Genomic DNA, 14,227 nt, shown 5'->3' on the forward strand with positions numbered 1-14,227 from the left:
TCAAAGGAGGTAAAGTTTTTTGATACATGCATTTTGCATAGTCAATTAGGTTAAATTTCATGGCCATTTCATTTACTTGTTAGTTATTTTTAACCAATTTTATTAGTTATTTAGATAGTTTTGCATAATTATCAATTTTTGGGTTAATTTATAATTTTGCTTTGTTTTGTAGGAAAAATGGTGTTTACGAGGGACTAAAAAGAAATTAAGCCAATGAGGAGTGATTCCTACAACCAAAGATATCAAAAACAAAGCTTGAAAGTTGAAAAATGCAATGTGGCCAAAATGTGCATAACTTGCTGCATAAGTTGTGCAATTCTGCACAGGAAGAAGAAGCAAACTCCTAAGCCTGCCGAAATCTGCATAACTATCCTGTATGACTTATGCAAGTTCACGTCCTGCTTATGTAGCTTTGCGGAAAACTTTATAACTTATGTAGTCTCGCACTTTGCTTATGCAACTTCACAGAGGAGACAATCAAAATAGTCGAAATCTGTATAAGCTACTGCATAACTTATGCAGATCCATTCTTTTCTTATGCAGCTTCACGCAGAGAGTCCTAAACCTACTGAAAACTGCATAAGGGCCTGCATAACTTATGTAGTCCACTTATGCAGTTTCATAGAAGACTCCAAAGCTTGAAGAAACTGCACAACCAATCTGCATAGCTTATGCAACATCACGGGAAATACCTGGAACCACCAATTTTGCATGGAATCTGCATAAGAAACTTGCACAACTTGTGGAACTCTTCATAATGAGCTGGCAGAAGATTTTCCTCACGTGAACTTCACCTCAAACACACCATTTTAGGGAGAGAAAAAGGGAAGAAAAGAGCAGCAGCAGAGGAAGAGTAAAAAAAAAAATAGAGCAAAAACGTCACTTCTCCATTTCTGAACCAGATTTGGAGTTTTCTTCATTTCTTCCTTATTTCCTACCTTTCTTGTATTGGGTTTCTTAGTTCTTAGCATAAATTCAAGTTTTATTTTCATATTTACTCAGAATTTCTTGTAAATATTATGGATAGTGATAGTTTTCAATAGATTTTGGTGTTGGGATGTAATATTTGAGATATTTTGTGGATTTTGATTGGGTAATCCATATTTTGTGGTTTTAATGAAGTTTTATCCATTTCTTGTGTGCTCAATGACATGCTTAGTGTAGGATCCCATTAAGTATTGTTTTTAATCCATGGTTGAAGCACCGAAAGGAGAAAACCTTGTGATAGATAATCAAGAAATTGGACTTAATTAACTTAGATCTAGAAATAGACTAGGGATTAACAGGATTTACAGATTAATTAAGGAACTTAATGGGTCTTGATTAATTTTAACTCCATGAAAGTAGGATTAGATTGATTAAGGCACTCTTTGTCTCACTCGAAAGAGTATTCAAAGGATTTAAGGATTAATCTCCTTAAAACCCGTAAATTCCATAAGATTGGATAACCAATTTAAAAATTCCAAAATAGCTTGAATATGAACTTCCAAACTCCGAAATCACCCTTTTATCATTGTTAATTTCTAATCAAATTTAACTGCTTGCCATTTCAAATTTTGCCATATTTCAATTTGCTTATTTTAATTTGCCGCAAATTTAGTTGAATCTTCACATTGTTAATTAGATTATTAATTTTGCATATATAGATTTCACACTTCAATATCTATCAATATATTGCTTTGACTTTAAAAATAGTTCAAAGTAGTCAAATTTTTATATTAAAAATTCAATCATTAACATAATTTTTTATGGGAACGATATCTTTTCTATATTACTTGTATGACCCGTGCACCTGCGGTTGGGCACATCATTTTTTAATGTTTTAAAATCTCCAAAACCCTTACTTTTTTAACCTATCAAATTGGTGGACTGAGGAGTTTTTATATTTTATCTTCTATTATCTTAACTTGCCTTATTTCAAAAAACCTCTATACACTCCATCCCCTCTCTCCTCTCCCCCTCCCCCTGTGATGCCCCTTACCCATCTACTGTATAGCCGAGCAAGAAGTACCACATTCGGTGCTAGAGCACCCTGTCTTGTTTTATCATATCTATTGTCAACTTTTAATATCATTTAAAAGTAGTAATCCATGTGTAGAATTTTTTTTTTATAACTTATTTCTGTGGAGACCCGGACAGAGCCTCCTCTGTTTTATTAGCATCTGGCGGGTTCCACTAATCACCTGTTAACATGTTCATATTCATTTCACACATTTCCATATCATATTCTCTTTTATCATTTCATTCACAATTATTTATGAGATCTCAAAAATATCGTATATTGCATTCATATAGAAATTCATAGATAATAAATTACAAGTTTACATTACAATCTCAAAATGGAATACATCATGTGTTTATGTACAATGAACAAAAAGTACAAAATCTAGACCTACATGGGCCCTACCAAAAAGAAATACAACTGTAAAGGTGACTAGTAAACACTGGCAGATATGATCGGTCTCTGTGTGAGCACTACTACTGATGCTGTTGTGGCTGCTGTGGCTACTGGGACTGATCTCTAGTATCTATGCGATGGAAAACCAACGCGCTAAGCATAACGCTTAGTGGCGCATATTTTATAATAACAATAATTTAACAATTGAAATAATAATTGCAATTCATAATTTCTGGGTCTTTTATATTTTTATTATACTTTGGAAACAATAAAAATTATTGGGATCTTTTCTATTCACTTATTGTATATTCAGTATTAATTAATCATTATCAATGCCCAAGAAATCTATAACAGACTATAAGAGCTGGATACACGGGAGTATATGGGTTAAACAATCATATGTCTACCCTGTATCCATCTGTCAGGCACGAGGCCAGCTGTCGGGCACGTGACCCGCTGTCAGGCTTATAAAACCAGAAATAAAATAGGCACAATAGCCAGTAAGTAGGCATATAGCCTGTAGAACAATCGTACCAGACATATATTGTCAGTTCATGATTTTCTCGATAGGCAGTACTGCTATCTGTAGTCCCTAATTGGTATACCAATTTATCCAAACTAAATAAATAAGTCTAGGTATACTATGGGCAATTAAGCATGATTTTAATTATTTTAATACTATTCACTATCACTATTTTCTGGTACTATTTAGTGGTACCATTAATTTCATATTAATAGGACATTAGTCCCAGATTTACATATTCATATCATTTTTAATATTTAATTAGCCTTATGAGTATTTTAATTACCATGTATAGCATTTTTCCCATGAACCTTTCTTTAGGTTCATTTTGATGTATTATATTTATCTAGGAATTTGGCTAGGTTAGGATGTCTATTTGGTTATACTTCCTTCATAACAATTGCTCCTCTATGTTTAAACTTGAATTTCAGTTTTTGAATCACTCAATTCGGGGTTAAAGAACTTAAGTTATGGTCAAAATACCATAACTAGTCCCCTTGCCTCTAAGCTGTCCAGAATTGACAATTCCTGGTCAATAAATTTTGACCAGTCATTTGATCATTTTATGATCATTTTTAGACTTAGGTTCCTTCACACGATATGTTCCTCTATGTCTTAGTGACTCCCAGGTACAATTTCATAAATTTTCAAGTTTGGTATAGTGAGTTATGGTCAATGTATTGACCTAGACTTTTAATCCTATAAAGGCAATAGTCAAACTTCAAAGCAGTATGTTTGACCCTCTTTTTAGAGTCCTTACACTTAGAATTTGGCAAATGTGTCTAAATCAATATTGTAGCCCTAAGTATCATGTTTCCAGATCGTATTGGTATATCTCAAATGGAATTTCCTAGTGGGAGTTATGGCCAAATGAACATACGGGTATCAAATGGCATTCTGGGTTCAACTTAACATTTTTCAGATTTTAATTCCTAACTTTGGCTAATATTTTCCCTAGGATGCAATGGGTTTTGGAGCTTGGTCAAAACATAAAAATTGTTGAGCTATGTCTTATAAAACTTTTGGCACTAGTTTCACTCAATTTGCAACTTTGGAGACCAAGTTATGGCATTTTTGCCAAAACTGGTCAAGCATACCAAAGGAACAGTGTTTTGGTCAATTTCTGGGTTGGTAGTTTTAGTGACCCAAATTTTTCTAACAATTTGACTTGGTTAAAAGTAAAACTGGGTCAAGTGGTCTTCATGCAAATTGTAGCTCTATGTTTACGCTTTCCATTGATGTAAATTTTAGGTCATTTGGACTAGTATAGAGAGAGTTATGACCAAATTAACACGTAATGTTCATTTGATCATTTTCTGGATTTCAGTGTTTGGTCATCCGGGTTTGGGTAGAGAATTGGTCATGATTTTGACAAAATTTGGGTATGGTGTCAACATAAAAAATGGGCTATTTTGAGTCTAATTTCACCTCCAATTGGTCTCATACCAATTTGAGTCACACATTTTCAGTTATGGTTCAATAAAGGGACTGGACTCATTAAGTCCCAACCTGAAGAAAATTGACACTTTCAAAACTCAATCTCCTCCAACTTTCTTACTTCAATTTGTATGCAATACACTTCTATAAGCAACAATCTCAACTCAATAGGTCAATTTCAAGCATTTTACACTAAGTCCTCAAATATTTACACAAACCCTAGTTTTCAAAGTTTCAAATTTACACAAACACTACACAATCAAACTCCTAACCATTTCAACTCATCACACATTCTCATGGAATTATTTTTCATCACTTAAAAGCAACAAACCTCAAGTTCCATGCTGCCAAAAATTCAAGGGTTCTTTCCACAAGATTTTTTTTTTTTTATTTTCATGATATTTATACTTGGCTAAACATGCTTTTCATATTTAATAAAGAGAAGAAGAGGGATTAGTGCACTAACCTTTTTGTAACTTGTTAAACTTCACTTCCTTTGCTTCTTATGGGTATCTATGGCTTCCTTATGGAGTGGGGAGTAATTTTTGGGAAGTGAGCTATGGGTTTTGATGGGTAGAAGCTTGGGAAATCAAGCTTGAAAGCTTAACATCAATGGAGGAAATGGGGAGGATGCAGCCGGCCAAGAGAGAGAAGAGGGAGTAGGGAAGAAGGTGAAGGTTGGTAGGGATTTGTCCTCTTGTGTCTTATATATTTTTATTTTTGTACTTTAAATTTTAAATTTCCATAAGCTTTTCCTTTCTTTTCTTTTCTTTTCTTTTCTTTTCTTTTCCTTTCTTTTCTTTTCTTTTCTTTTCTTTTCTCTTCTCTTTTTCCTAATTTATTTCATAAATTTTAATTTATGTTAATTATTTTATTCTCTAAATTTTAATTTAACATTTAGGTCAAAATTCACCTCTTGGGGTGAAATGACTAAAATGCCCTTCATAATGCATATCGGGTTATTTTTATTATTTTTGCATAAATTTATAAGTTCTCTAAATTTTTATTTTATTTTCTCTAAATTTTTTCCTATATTTTCTTAACATTTATTCCTTTAATTTATGCCTCCTCATTGTAGTTTAAGTGTAGTTTCAGACATTCTGACTGTCCGAACAGACATTAGTTGCCGGAACAGTAGAATGTACGGACTACCTACTGTGAGGGCGTTACAATTCTTCCCCTCTAATGGAAATTTCGTCCTCGAAATTTACCTGATGTGAAGAGCTGAGGGAACTGCTGCCTCATCGTCTCCTCGCTCTCCCATGTCGCTTCTTCTGTGTTGTGGTGTCTCCACAAGACTTTCACTAATGGGATCCTCTTGTTTCTGAGTTCTTTCACTTCCAGTGGTAAGATTCTGACTGGTTCTTCTTCATATGTCAAATCAGGTTGCATAATTATCTCTTCTGTTGAAATGACATGTGAAGGATCTGATCTATATCTCTTGAGCATCGACACATGGAACACGTTGTGAATCTTATCCAGCTCAGGTGGTAAAGCTAGCCTATAGGCTACTGGATCCACACGCTCAATGACATTGTATGGACCAATAAACCTAGGGCTTAACTTACCATTCTTACCAAATTTCAATACTTTCTTCCAAGGTGATGCCTTGAGAAACACCTTATCGCCAATCTCATACTCTATATCCTTTCTCCTCAGGTCGGCATATGACTTCTGTCTGTCTGAGGTGACTTTCAAATTGTCTTTGATGAGTTTCACTTTTTCCTTAGTCTGTCTCACTAAATCTGGGCCCACTACCTTTTCTTCACCCATTTCTATCCAGCATAAGGGAGTCCTGCATCTCCTCCTATATAATGCTTCATATGGAGCCATTTTTATGCTGGCTTGGTAGCTGTTGTTGTAAGCAAACTCTACCAAAGGAAGATACTTCTCCCAACTTCCTTCAAAATCAATGATGCAGCTTCTTAACATATCCTCCGATACCTATCATATCATGTCATTCATGTCATTTGTGTTAGGTTGTTATTATCATTCCTTTAATAATTATAGCAATTCATTAAGTTCTAAGGGTTACCTGAATCACCCTTTCTGACTGTCCATCCGTCTGTGGATGAAAAGTTGTAATAAAGTGCAGTTAAGTGCTTAAAGACTCCTGAAGCCTCTTCCAAAATCTCGAAGTAAATCTCAGGTCTCGATCAGATATGATAGATGTTGGCACTCCATGTAGCTGGACTATCTCATCTATGTAAATCTCTGCTAATCTCTCCAGTGAGTAGTCGGCTCTAACTGGTAGGAAGTGAGCTGACTTGGTTAATCTATCCATAATCACCCATATAGTATCATGCTTCCTCTGTATCAATGGTAGCCCAGTCACAAAATCCATGGTGATGCAGTCCCATTTCCATTCTGGTATGGATATAGGTTGTAACAATGCTGATGGAACCTAATGCTCAGCCTTAACCTGCTAGCATGTCAAACATCTAGTCACAAAATCACCAATCTCTTTCTTCATTCCAGCCCACCAATAATGTGTTTTCAAGTCTTGGTACATCTTGGTACTTCCTAGGTGCATAGCATGAAAGCTACTGTGCATCTCTTTCAAGATATTCCTCTTCAGTTCCTCATCTCCTAGTACACATATTTTGCCTTTATAATACATGCACCCTTCTCCTTTCAACTCATAGTCAGTCTCCTTCCCCTCTTGAGTTCTGCCCATAATAGTTAGCAGCTTTTCATCCCTTAGCTGTGCTTCTTGTATTTTCTGTAACAAGCTTGGCTTTACAAGAAACTCAGCCAAAAGTGTCCCATCCTGTGCTAATGACAATCGAGCATTCAATGCTCTCAAAGCCATCATGGACTTCCTGCTTAGGGTGTTAGCCACAACATTTGCCTTCCCAGGGTGGTAGTCGATCACACAGTCATAATTTTTAAGGAATTCAATCCATCTCCTCTGTCTTAGATTGAGTTCCTTCTGGGTTGGCAAATACTTCAGACTCTTGTGATCCGTATAGATGTAGCATTTCTCACCATATAGGTAATGCCTCTATATCTTCAATGCAAATATTATTGCCGCCAATTCCAGATCATGAGTTGGGTAGTTCTTTTCATGTGGCCTTAGTTGTCTAGAAGCATAGGCAACTACTTTCCCTTCCTGCATTAGAACACACCCAAGCCCATTGTGAGAGGCATCATTGAAGATCACATAGTCTTTCTCTGACTCTGGCTGTGTCAACATTGGAGCTTCTGTAAGCATAGCCTTCAGCTTCTCAAAGCTGGTTTGACATTTATCATTCCAGTCAAACTTTGCATTCTTATGCAGTAACTTAGTCAGTGGGGCTGCTATAAGGGAAAATCCCTTCACAAATCTCCCGTAGTATCCAACTAACCCCAAAAAGATTCTGACCTCTATTATATTTGGGAGGCTTCCATTCAACTATTGCTTCAATCTTCTTTGGATCTACCCTGATCCCATCTGCCGACACAATGTGTCCAAGGAAGGATATCTCATCTAACTAGAAGTCACACTTGGACAACTTGGCATACAATTGCTTTTCCCACAGTCTCTGTAGTACTACTCTTAGGTGTTCATCATGCTCCTCCCGGTTCTTAGAATACACCAAGATATCATCTATAAAGACCAAAACAAACCGATCCAAGTAGGGATGAAAGATGCAGTTCATTAGGTCCATAAAAGCTGCTGGTGCATTTGTCAGCCCAAATGGCATCACTAGAAACTCATAGTGTCCATGACGGGTCTTGAAAGCAGTCTTAGGAACATCTGTCTCCTTAACTCTCAACTGGTGATAGCCGGATCTGAGATCTATCTTGGAGCATACTCCAGCTCCCCTCAACTGATCAAATAGGTCATCTGCCCTAGGTAAAGGGTATTTGTTTTTCACAGTCACCTTATTCAGCTACCGATAGTCTATACATAGCCGAAGGGTACCGTCCTTCTTCTTCACAAATAGCATTGGTGCTCCCCAGGGTGACACACTAGGGCGTATGAAACTCTTATCAAGTAGCTCCTGTAACTAAACTTTCAACTCTCTCAGTTCAGTAGGTGCCATCCTATATGGAGCAATGGAGACTGGTGCAGTACCTGGCATAACCTCTATAGCAAACTCCACCTCTCGATCAAGTGGCAAACCCGGCAACTCTTCTGAAAACACATCCGAGAATTCACATACTATGGGGATCTCCTGCATGCTTGGGCTAGTCTTTCTGGAGTCAACCACATGTGCTAAAAAAGCCTCACAGCCCTTTCTTATCAATCTCCTGGCTGCTGTGGCAGATATAATGGTAGAAAGATAACCCGTTCCTTCACCCACAACTGTAATCTCATCCCCATCTGCTGTCTGTAGTGACATCCTCTTTAGCTAATAATCTACCATCGCCTGATGATGTGAAAACTAGTCCATACCCAATATCACATCGAACTCATGGAATGATAGCTCAGTCAAGTTAGCTAGAAACTCATAACCCTGTATCCTCAGAGGACAACCCTTGTAGACCTTTTTCACCATGACACTATGGCCTAAAGGGTTTGTGACTTGTATGTCCTCCTCTAACTCCTCTATCTGTACCCCTCTATCAACTGGGGGTGTGATACACACATATGAATGTGTGGAACCCAGATCAATCAATGCACATACTAGCAGATCATAAAGGGAAAATGTACCTCTAATGACATTAGCTGGCTCTGGCTCATCTCGAGCTCTCATGGCATAAGCACGAGGTGCTACCCTAATCTCCTACCTCTGAACTGTCTCTGTAGTAGGCCTCTGTGATGTACCAGCTGTATCAGGCCTCGTAGGTCTCCTACCCCTCTATGCTGCTGGGGCAGACCTCTCCATCTGAGGTGGAGCAGTGGGAGCACTAGTGTTCCTCTAGGGACAATCCTTCAGGAAGTGATTCGTAGACCCACATCTGAAACATCCACCCATCAACAATCTGCACTCTCCTCTGTGGGGTCTACCACAATGTACACAAGCAAGTGGTGGGGCTGATCCCCTTATAACTGCACCAGGTGAACTACCCACTGATGCACCAGACTGTCCTCCTCCTCTCCTTAGAGCAAACTGAGACTTCTGCTTCTTGCCTCGACCCTGAGTCTGACCCTGAGACTCCTTGGGCCTCTTACTACCCGTGTTTGCTGAACTGGACTGACCAAATCCAGAACCCCTCTTGTGTTGCCTGTCCTTTCTGGTCTGCTCTTCATTTCTGACTCTCTCCACATCAAGGGCCGATGCTACCAATAGAGAGAAATTTGTGAAGTGGTGAGATGTCACTATCAGCCTGATGTTGTCATTCAGTCCGTCTTCAAACCTTCTGCACTTATCAGTTTTTGTGGGCATCAACTCCAATGCATATCCGCTAAGTCTCACGAATTCCCGCTCATATTCAGAAACTGTAAGATGCCTCTATCTCAGTGCCAGGAATTCTCTCCTTTTGGCCTCCAAGTACACATGACTGATGTGTTTCTTTCTGAATTCAGGCAGAAAGAACTCTCAAGTAATCTGTGCAGGTTGTACCACCCTCGATACTGTCACCCACCATCTATAAGCATCCTCCTGTAGCAGTGACAGGGCACACTCGAACTGCTGCTCTAGGGTGCAGTGCAACTGCTGCAATACCCTCTCTGTCCTCTCCAGCCAATACTATGCTACGGCTGGATCATCATCCCTCTTACCCCTGAAGTCAACTGCCCCATACTTCCGCAGTCTCTCTAGTGGGGATCTGTGTACAGGTTGCAGCTGTGGGGGTGGAGGTGGCTGTACAGGTGGTATGGGCTGTGGCTGTGGTTGTGGAGGTGGAGGTGGCTGTGGTTGTGGGATGGCTCCAGTGACCTGACGGAGCAGCTGTGCTATCTGTTCATAGAAGGCCTGTTGTGCCCTACTCACAACACCTCGAGATGATTCCGCTCTACTACTACTTCGCCCCCGACTAGGAGCAGGTGCGGGTGCGTGACTCTCTACCTCCTCCTCTATCGGTCCTGGAGGTCCGTGCTCTGAAGGATCAGATGCCATCGATCCTATAAAATAGACATAGAACAGATCTGTATTAGTGTCACCTCAACTCTATTTAAAGGCCCATGCATGTGATGCATTCTATCTATTTCTAACTATCTAGGTTTAGGACTGCCTAAACCTCTGCTCTGATACCACTAAATGTGACGTCCCTTACCCGTCTACTGTATAGCTAAGCCAGAAGTGCCACATTCGGTGTCGGAGCACCCTATCTTGTTTTATCATATCTATTGTCAACTTTTAATATCATTTAAAAGTAGTAATCCATGTGTAGAATTTTTTTTTTTATAACTTATTTCTATGGAGACCCGGATAGAGCCTCCTCTGTTTTATTAGCATCTGGCGGGTTTCACTAATCACCTGTTAACATGTTCATATTCATTCCACACATTTCCATATTATATTCTCTTTTATCATTTCATTCACAATTATTTATGAGATCTCAAAAATATCATCTATTGCATTCATATAGAAATTCATAGATAATAAATTACAAGTTTACATTACAATCTCAAAATGGAATACATCACATGTTTATGTACAATGAACAAAAAGTATAAAATCTAGACATACATGGGCCCTACAAAAAAGAAATACAACTGTAAAGGAAACTAGTAAACACTAGCAGATCTGATCGGTCTCTGTGTGAGCACTATTACTGCTGCTGCTGCGGCTACTCTCCAGTACCTACGCGATGGAAAACCAATGCGCTAAACATAACGCTTAGTGGTGCATATTTTATAATAACAATAATTTAACAATTGAAATAATAATTGTAATTCATAATTTCTAGGTCTTTTACATTTTTATTGCACTTTGGAAATAATAAAAATTATTGGGATCTTTTCTGTTTACTTATTGTATATTCAGTATTAATTAATCATTATCAATGCCCAAGAAACCTATAACAGACTATAAGAGCTGGATACATAGGAGTATATAGGTTAGACAGCCATATGTCTATCCTGTATACATCTGTCAGGCACAAGGTCAGCTGTCGAGCACGTGACCCACTGTCAGGCTTGTAAAGCCAGAAATAAAGTAGGCACAATGGCCAGTAAGTAGGCATATAGCCTGTAGAATAATCATACCAGACATATATTATCAGTTCATGATTTTCTCGATAGGCAGTACTACTATCTGTAGTCCCTAATTGGTATACCAATTTATCCAAACTAAATAAATAAGTCTAGGTATACTATGGGCAATTAAGCATGATTTTAATTATTTATTACTATTCATTATCACTATTTTCTGATATTGTTCAGTGGTACCATTAATTTCATATTAATAGGACATTAGTCTTAGATTTACATATTCATATCATTTTTAATATTTAATTAGCCTTATGAGTATTTTAATTACCATGTATAGCATTTTTCCCATGAACCTTTCTTTAGGTTCATTTTGATGTATTATATTTATCTAGGAATTTGGCTAGGTTAGGATGTCTATTTGGTCATACTTCCTCCATAACAATTGCTTCTCTATGTTTAAACTTGAATTTCAATTTTAGAATCACTCAATTCGGGGTTATAGAACTCAAGTTATGGTCAAAATATCATAATTGGTCCCTTTGCCTCTAAGCTATCCAGAATTGACAATTCCTGGGCAATAAAATTTGACTAGTCATTTGATCATTTTATGATAATTTTTAAATTTAGGTTCCTTCACAAGATATGTTCCTATATGTCTTAGGGACTCCCAGGTACAATTTCATAATTTTTCAAGTTTGGTATAGTGAGTTATGGTCAATGTATTAACCTAGACTCTTAATCCTATAAAGGCAATAGTCAAACTTCAGGGCAGTATGTTTGACCCCTTTTTTTTAGGGTCTTTGCACTTAGAATTTGGCAAAGGTGTCTAAATTAATATTGTAGCCCTAAGTATTATGTTTCCAGATCATATTGGTACATCTCAAATGGAATTTCCTAGTGGGAGTTATGGCCAAATGAACACATGGGTATCAAATGGCATTATGGGTTCAACTTAACATTTTCCAGATTTCAATTCCTAACTTTGGCTAATATTTTCCCTAGGATGCAATGGGTTTTGGAGCTTGGTCAAAACATAAAAATTGTTGAGCTATGTCTTATAAAACGTTTGGCACTGGTTTCACTCATGTTGCAACTTTGGAGACCAAGTTATGGCATTTTTGTCAAAACTGGTCAAGCATACCAAAGGAACAGTGTTTTGGTCAATTTCTGAGTTGGTAGTTTTAGTGACCCAACTTGTGCTAACAATTTGACTTGGTTAAAGGCAAAACTATGTCAAGTGATCTTTATGAAAAGTGTAGCCCTATGTCTAAGCTTTCCATTGATGTAAATTTTAGGTAATTTGGACCAGTATAGAGAGCGTTATGATCAAATTAACACGTACTGTTCATATGGTCATTTCTAGGTTTCAGTGTTTAGTCATCCGGGTTTGGGCAGAGAATTGGTCATGATTTTGACAAAATTTAGGCATGGTGTCTACATGAAAAATGGGCTATTTTGAGTCTAATTTCACCTCCAATTGGCCTCATTTCAATTGGAGTCACACATTTTCATTTATGGTTTAATAAAGGGACTGGACTCATTAAGTCCCAACCTGCAGAAAATTGACACTTCCAAAACTCAATCTCCTCCAATTTTCTTACTTCAATTTGCATGTAATACACTTCTATGAGCAACAATCTCAACTCAATAGGTCAATTTCAAGCATTTTACACAAATTCCTCAAACATTTGCACAAACCCTAGTTTTCAAAGTTTTAAATTTACACAAACATTACACAATCAAACTCCCAACCATTTCAACTCATCACACATTCTCATGGAACCATTTTTCATCACTTAAAAGCAACAAACCTCAAGTTCCATGGCTGTCGAAAATTCAAGGGTTCTTTCCTCGAGATTTTCTTTTTATTTTCATGATATTTATACTTGGCTAAACATGTTTTTCATGTTTAATAAAGAGAAGAAGAGGGATTAGTGCACTAACCTTTTTGTAACTTGTTAAACTTCACTTCCTTTGCTTCTTATGGGTATCTATGGCTTCTTTATGGAGTGGGGAGTAATTTTTGTGAAGTGAGCTATGGGTTTTGATGGGTAGAAGCTTGGGAAATCAAGCTTGAAAGCTTGACATCAATGCAGGAAATGGGGAGGATACAGCCGGCCAAGAGAGAGAAGAGGGAGGGGGGTAGAAGGTGAAGGGTGGTAGGGATTTGTCCTCTTGTGTCTTATATATTTTTATTTTTGTACTTTAAATTTTAAATTTCCATAAGCTTTTCTTTTCTTTTCTTTTCTCTTCTCATTTTCCTAATTTATTTCTTAAATTTTAATTTATGTTAATTATTTTATTCTCTAAATTTTAATTTGATATTTAGGTCAAAATTTACCTCTTGGGGTGAAATGACCAAAATGCCCTTCAAAATGCATATCGGGTTATTTTTATTATTTTTGTACCAATTTATAAATTCTTTAAATTTTTATTTTATTTTCTCTAAATTTTTTCCTATATGTTCTTAACATTTGTTCCTTCAATTTATGCCTCCTCACTGTAGTTTAAGTGTAGTTCTAGACATTCTGACTGTCCGAACGGACATTAGTTGTCGGAACAGTAGAATGTACGGACTACTTACAGTGAGGGCGTTACACCCCCCCTCCCCCCTGCCTCCTTCCCTCTCATTCATTTGTCACACCCTTTTTGTTTTCTAAACTTTTAACTATAAAAAGTTAAAACATTAAGATTCAAGTTTGACAATAAGCTATCCAACCACCATTATAGTTACTCTCTCTCTCTCTATCTCTCTCTCTTCCTACCTCCCTTCCCTTCTCTTTCTCTTTAAGCTTTAAAACTCTCTCTCTCTCTCCCCCTCCCACCCTCCTTCCCTTTGTCTCTT

This window comes from Hevea brasiliensis, chromosome 12, assembly GCF_030052815.1.
Source record: "Hevea brasiliensis isolate MT/VB/25A 57/8 chromosome 12, ASM3005281v1, whole genome shotgun sequence".
Classification (NCBI taxonomy): Eukaryota; Viridiplantae; Streptophyta; class Magnoliopsida; order Malpighiales; family Euphorbiaceae; genus Hevea; species Hevea brasiliensis.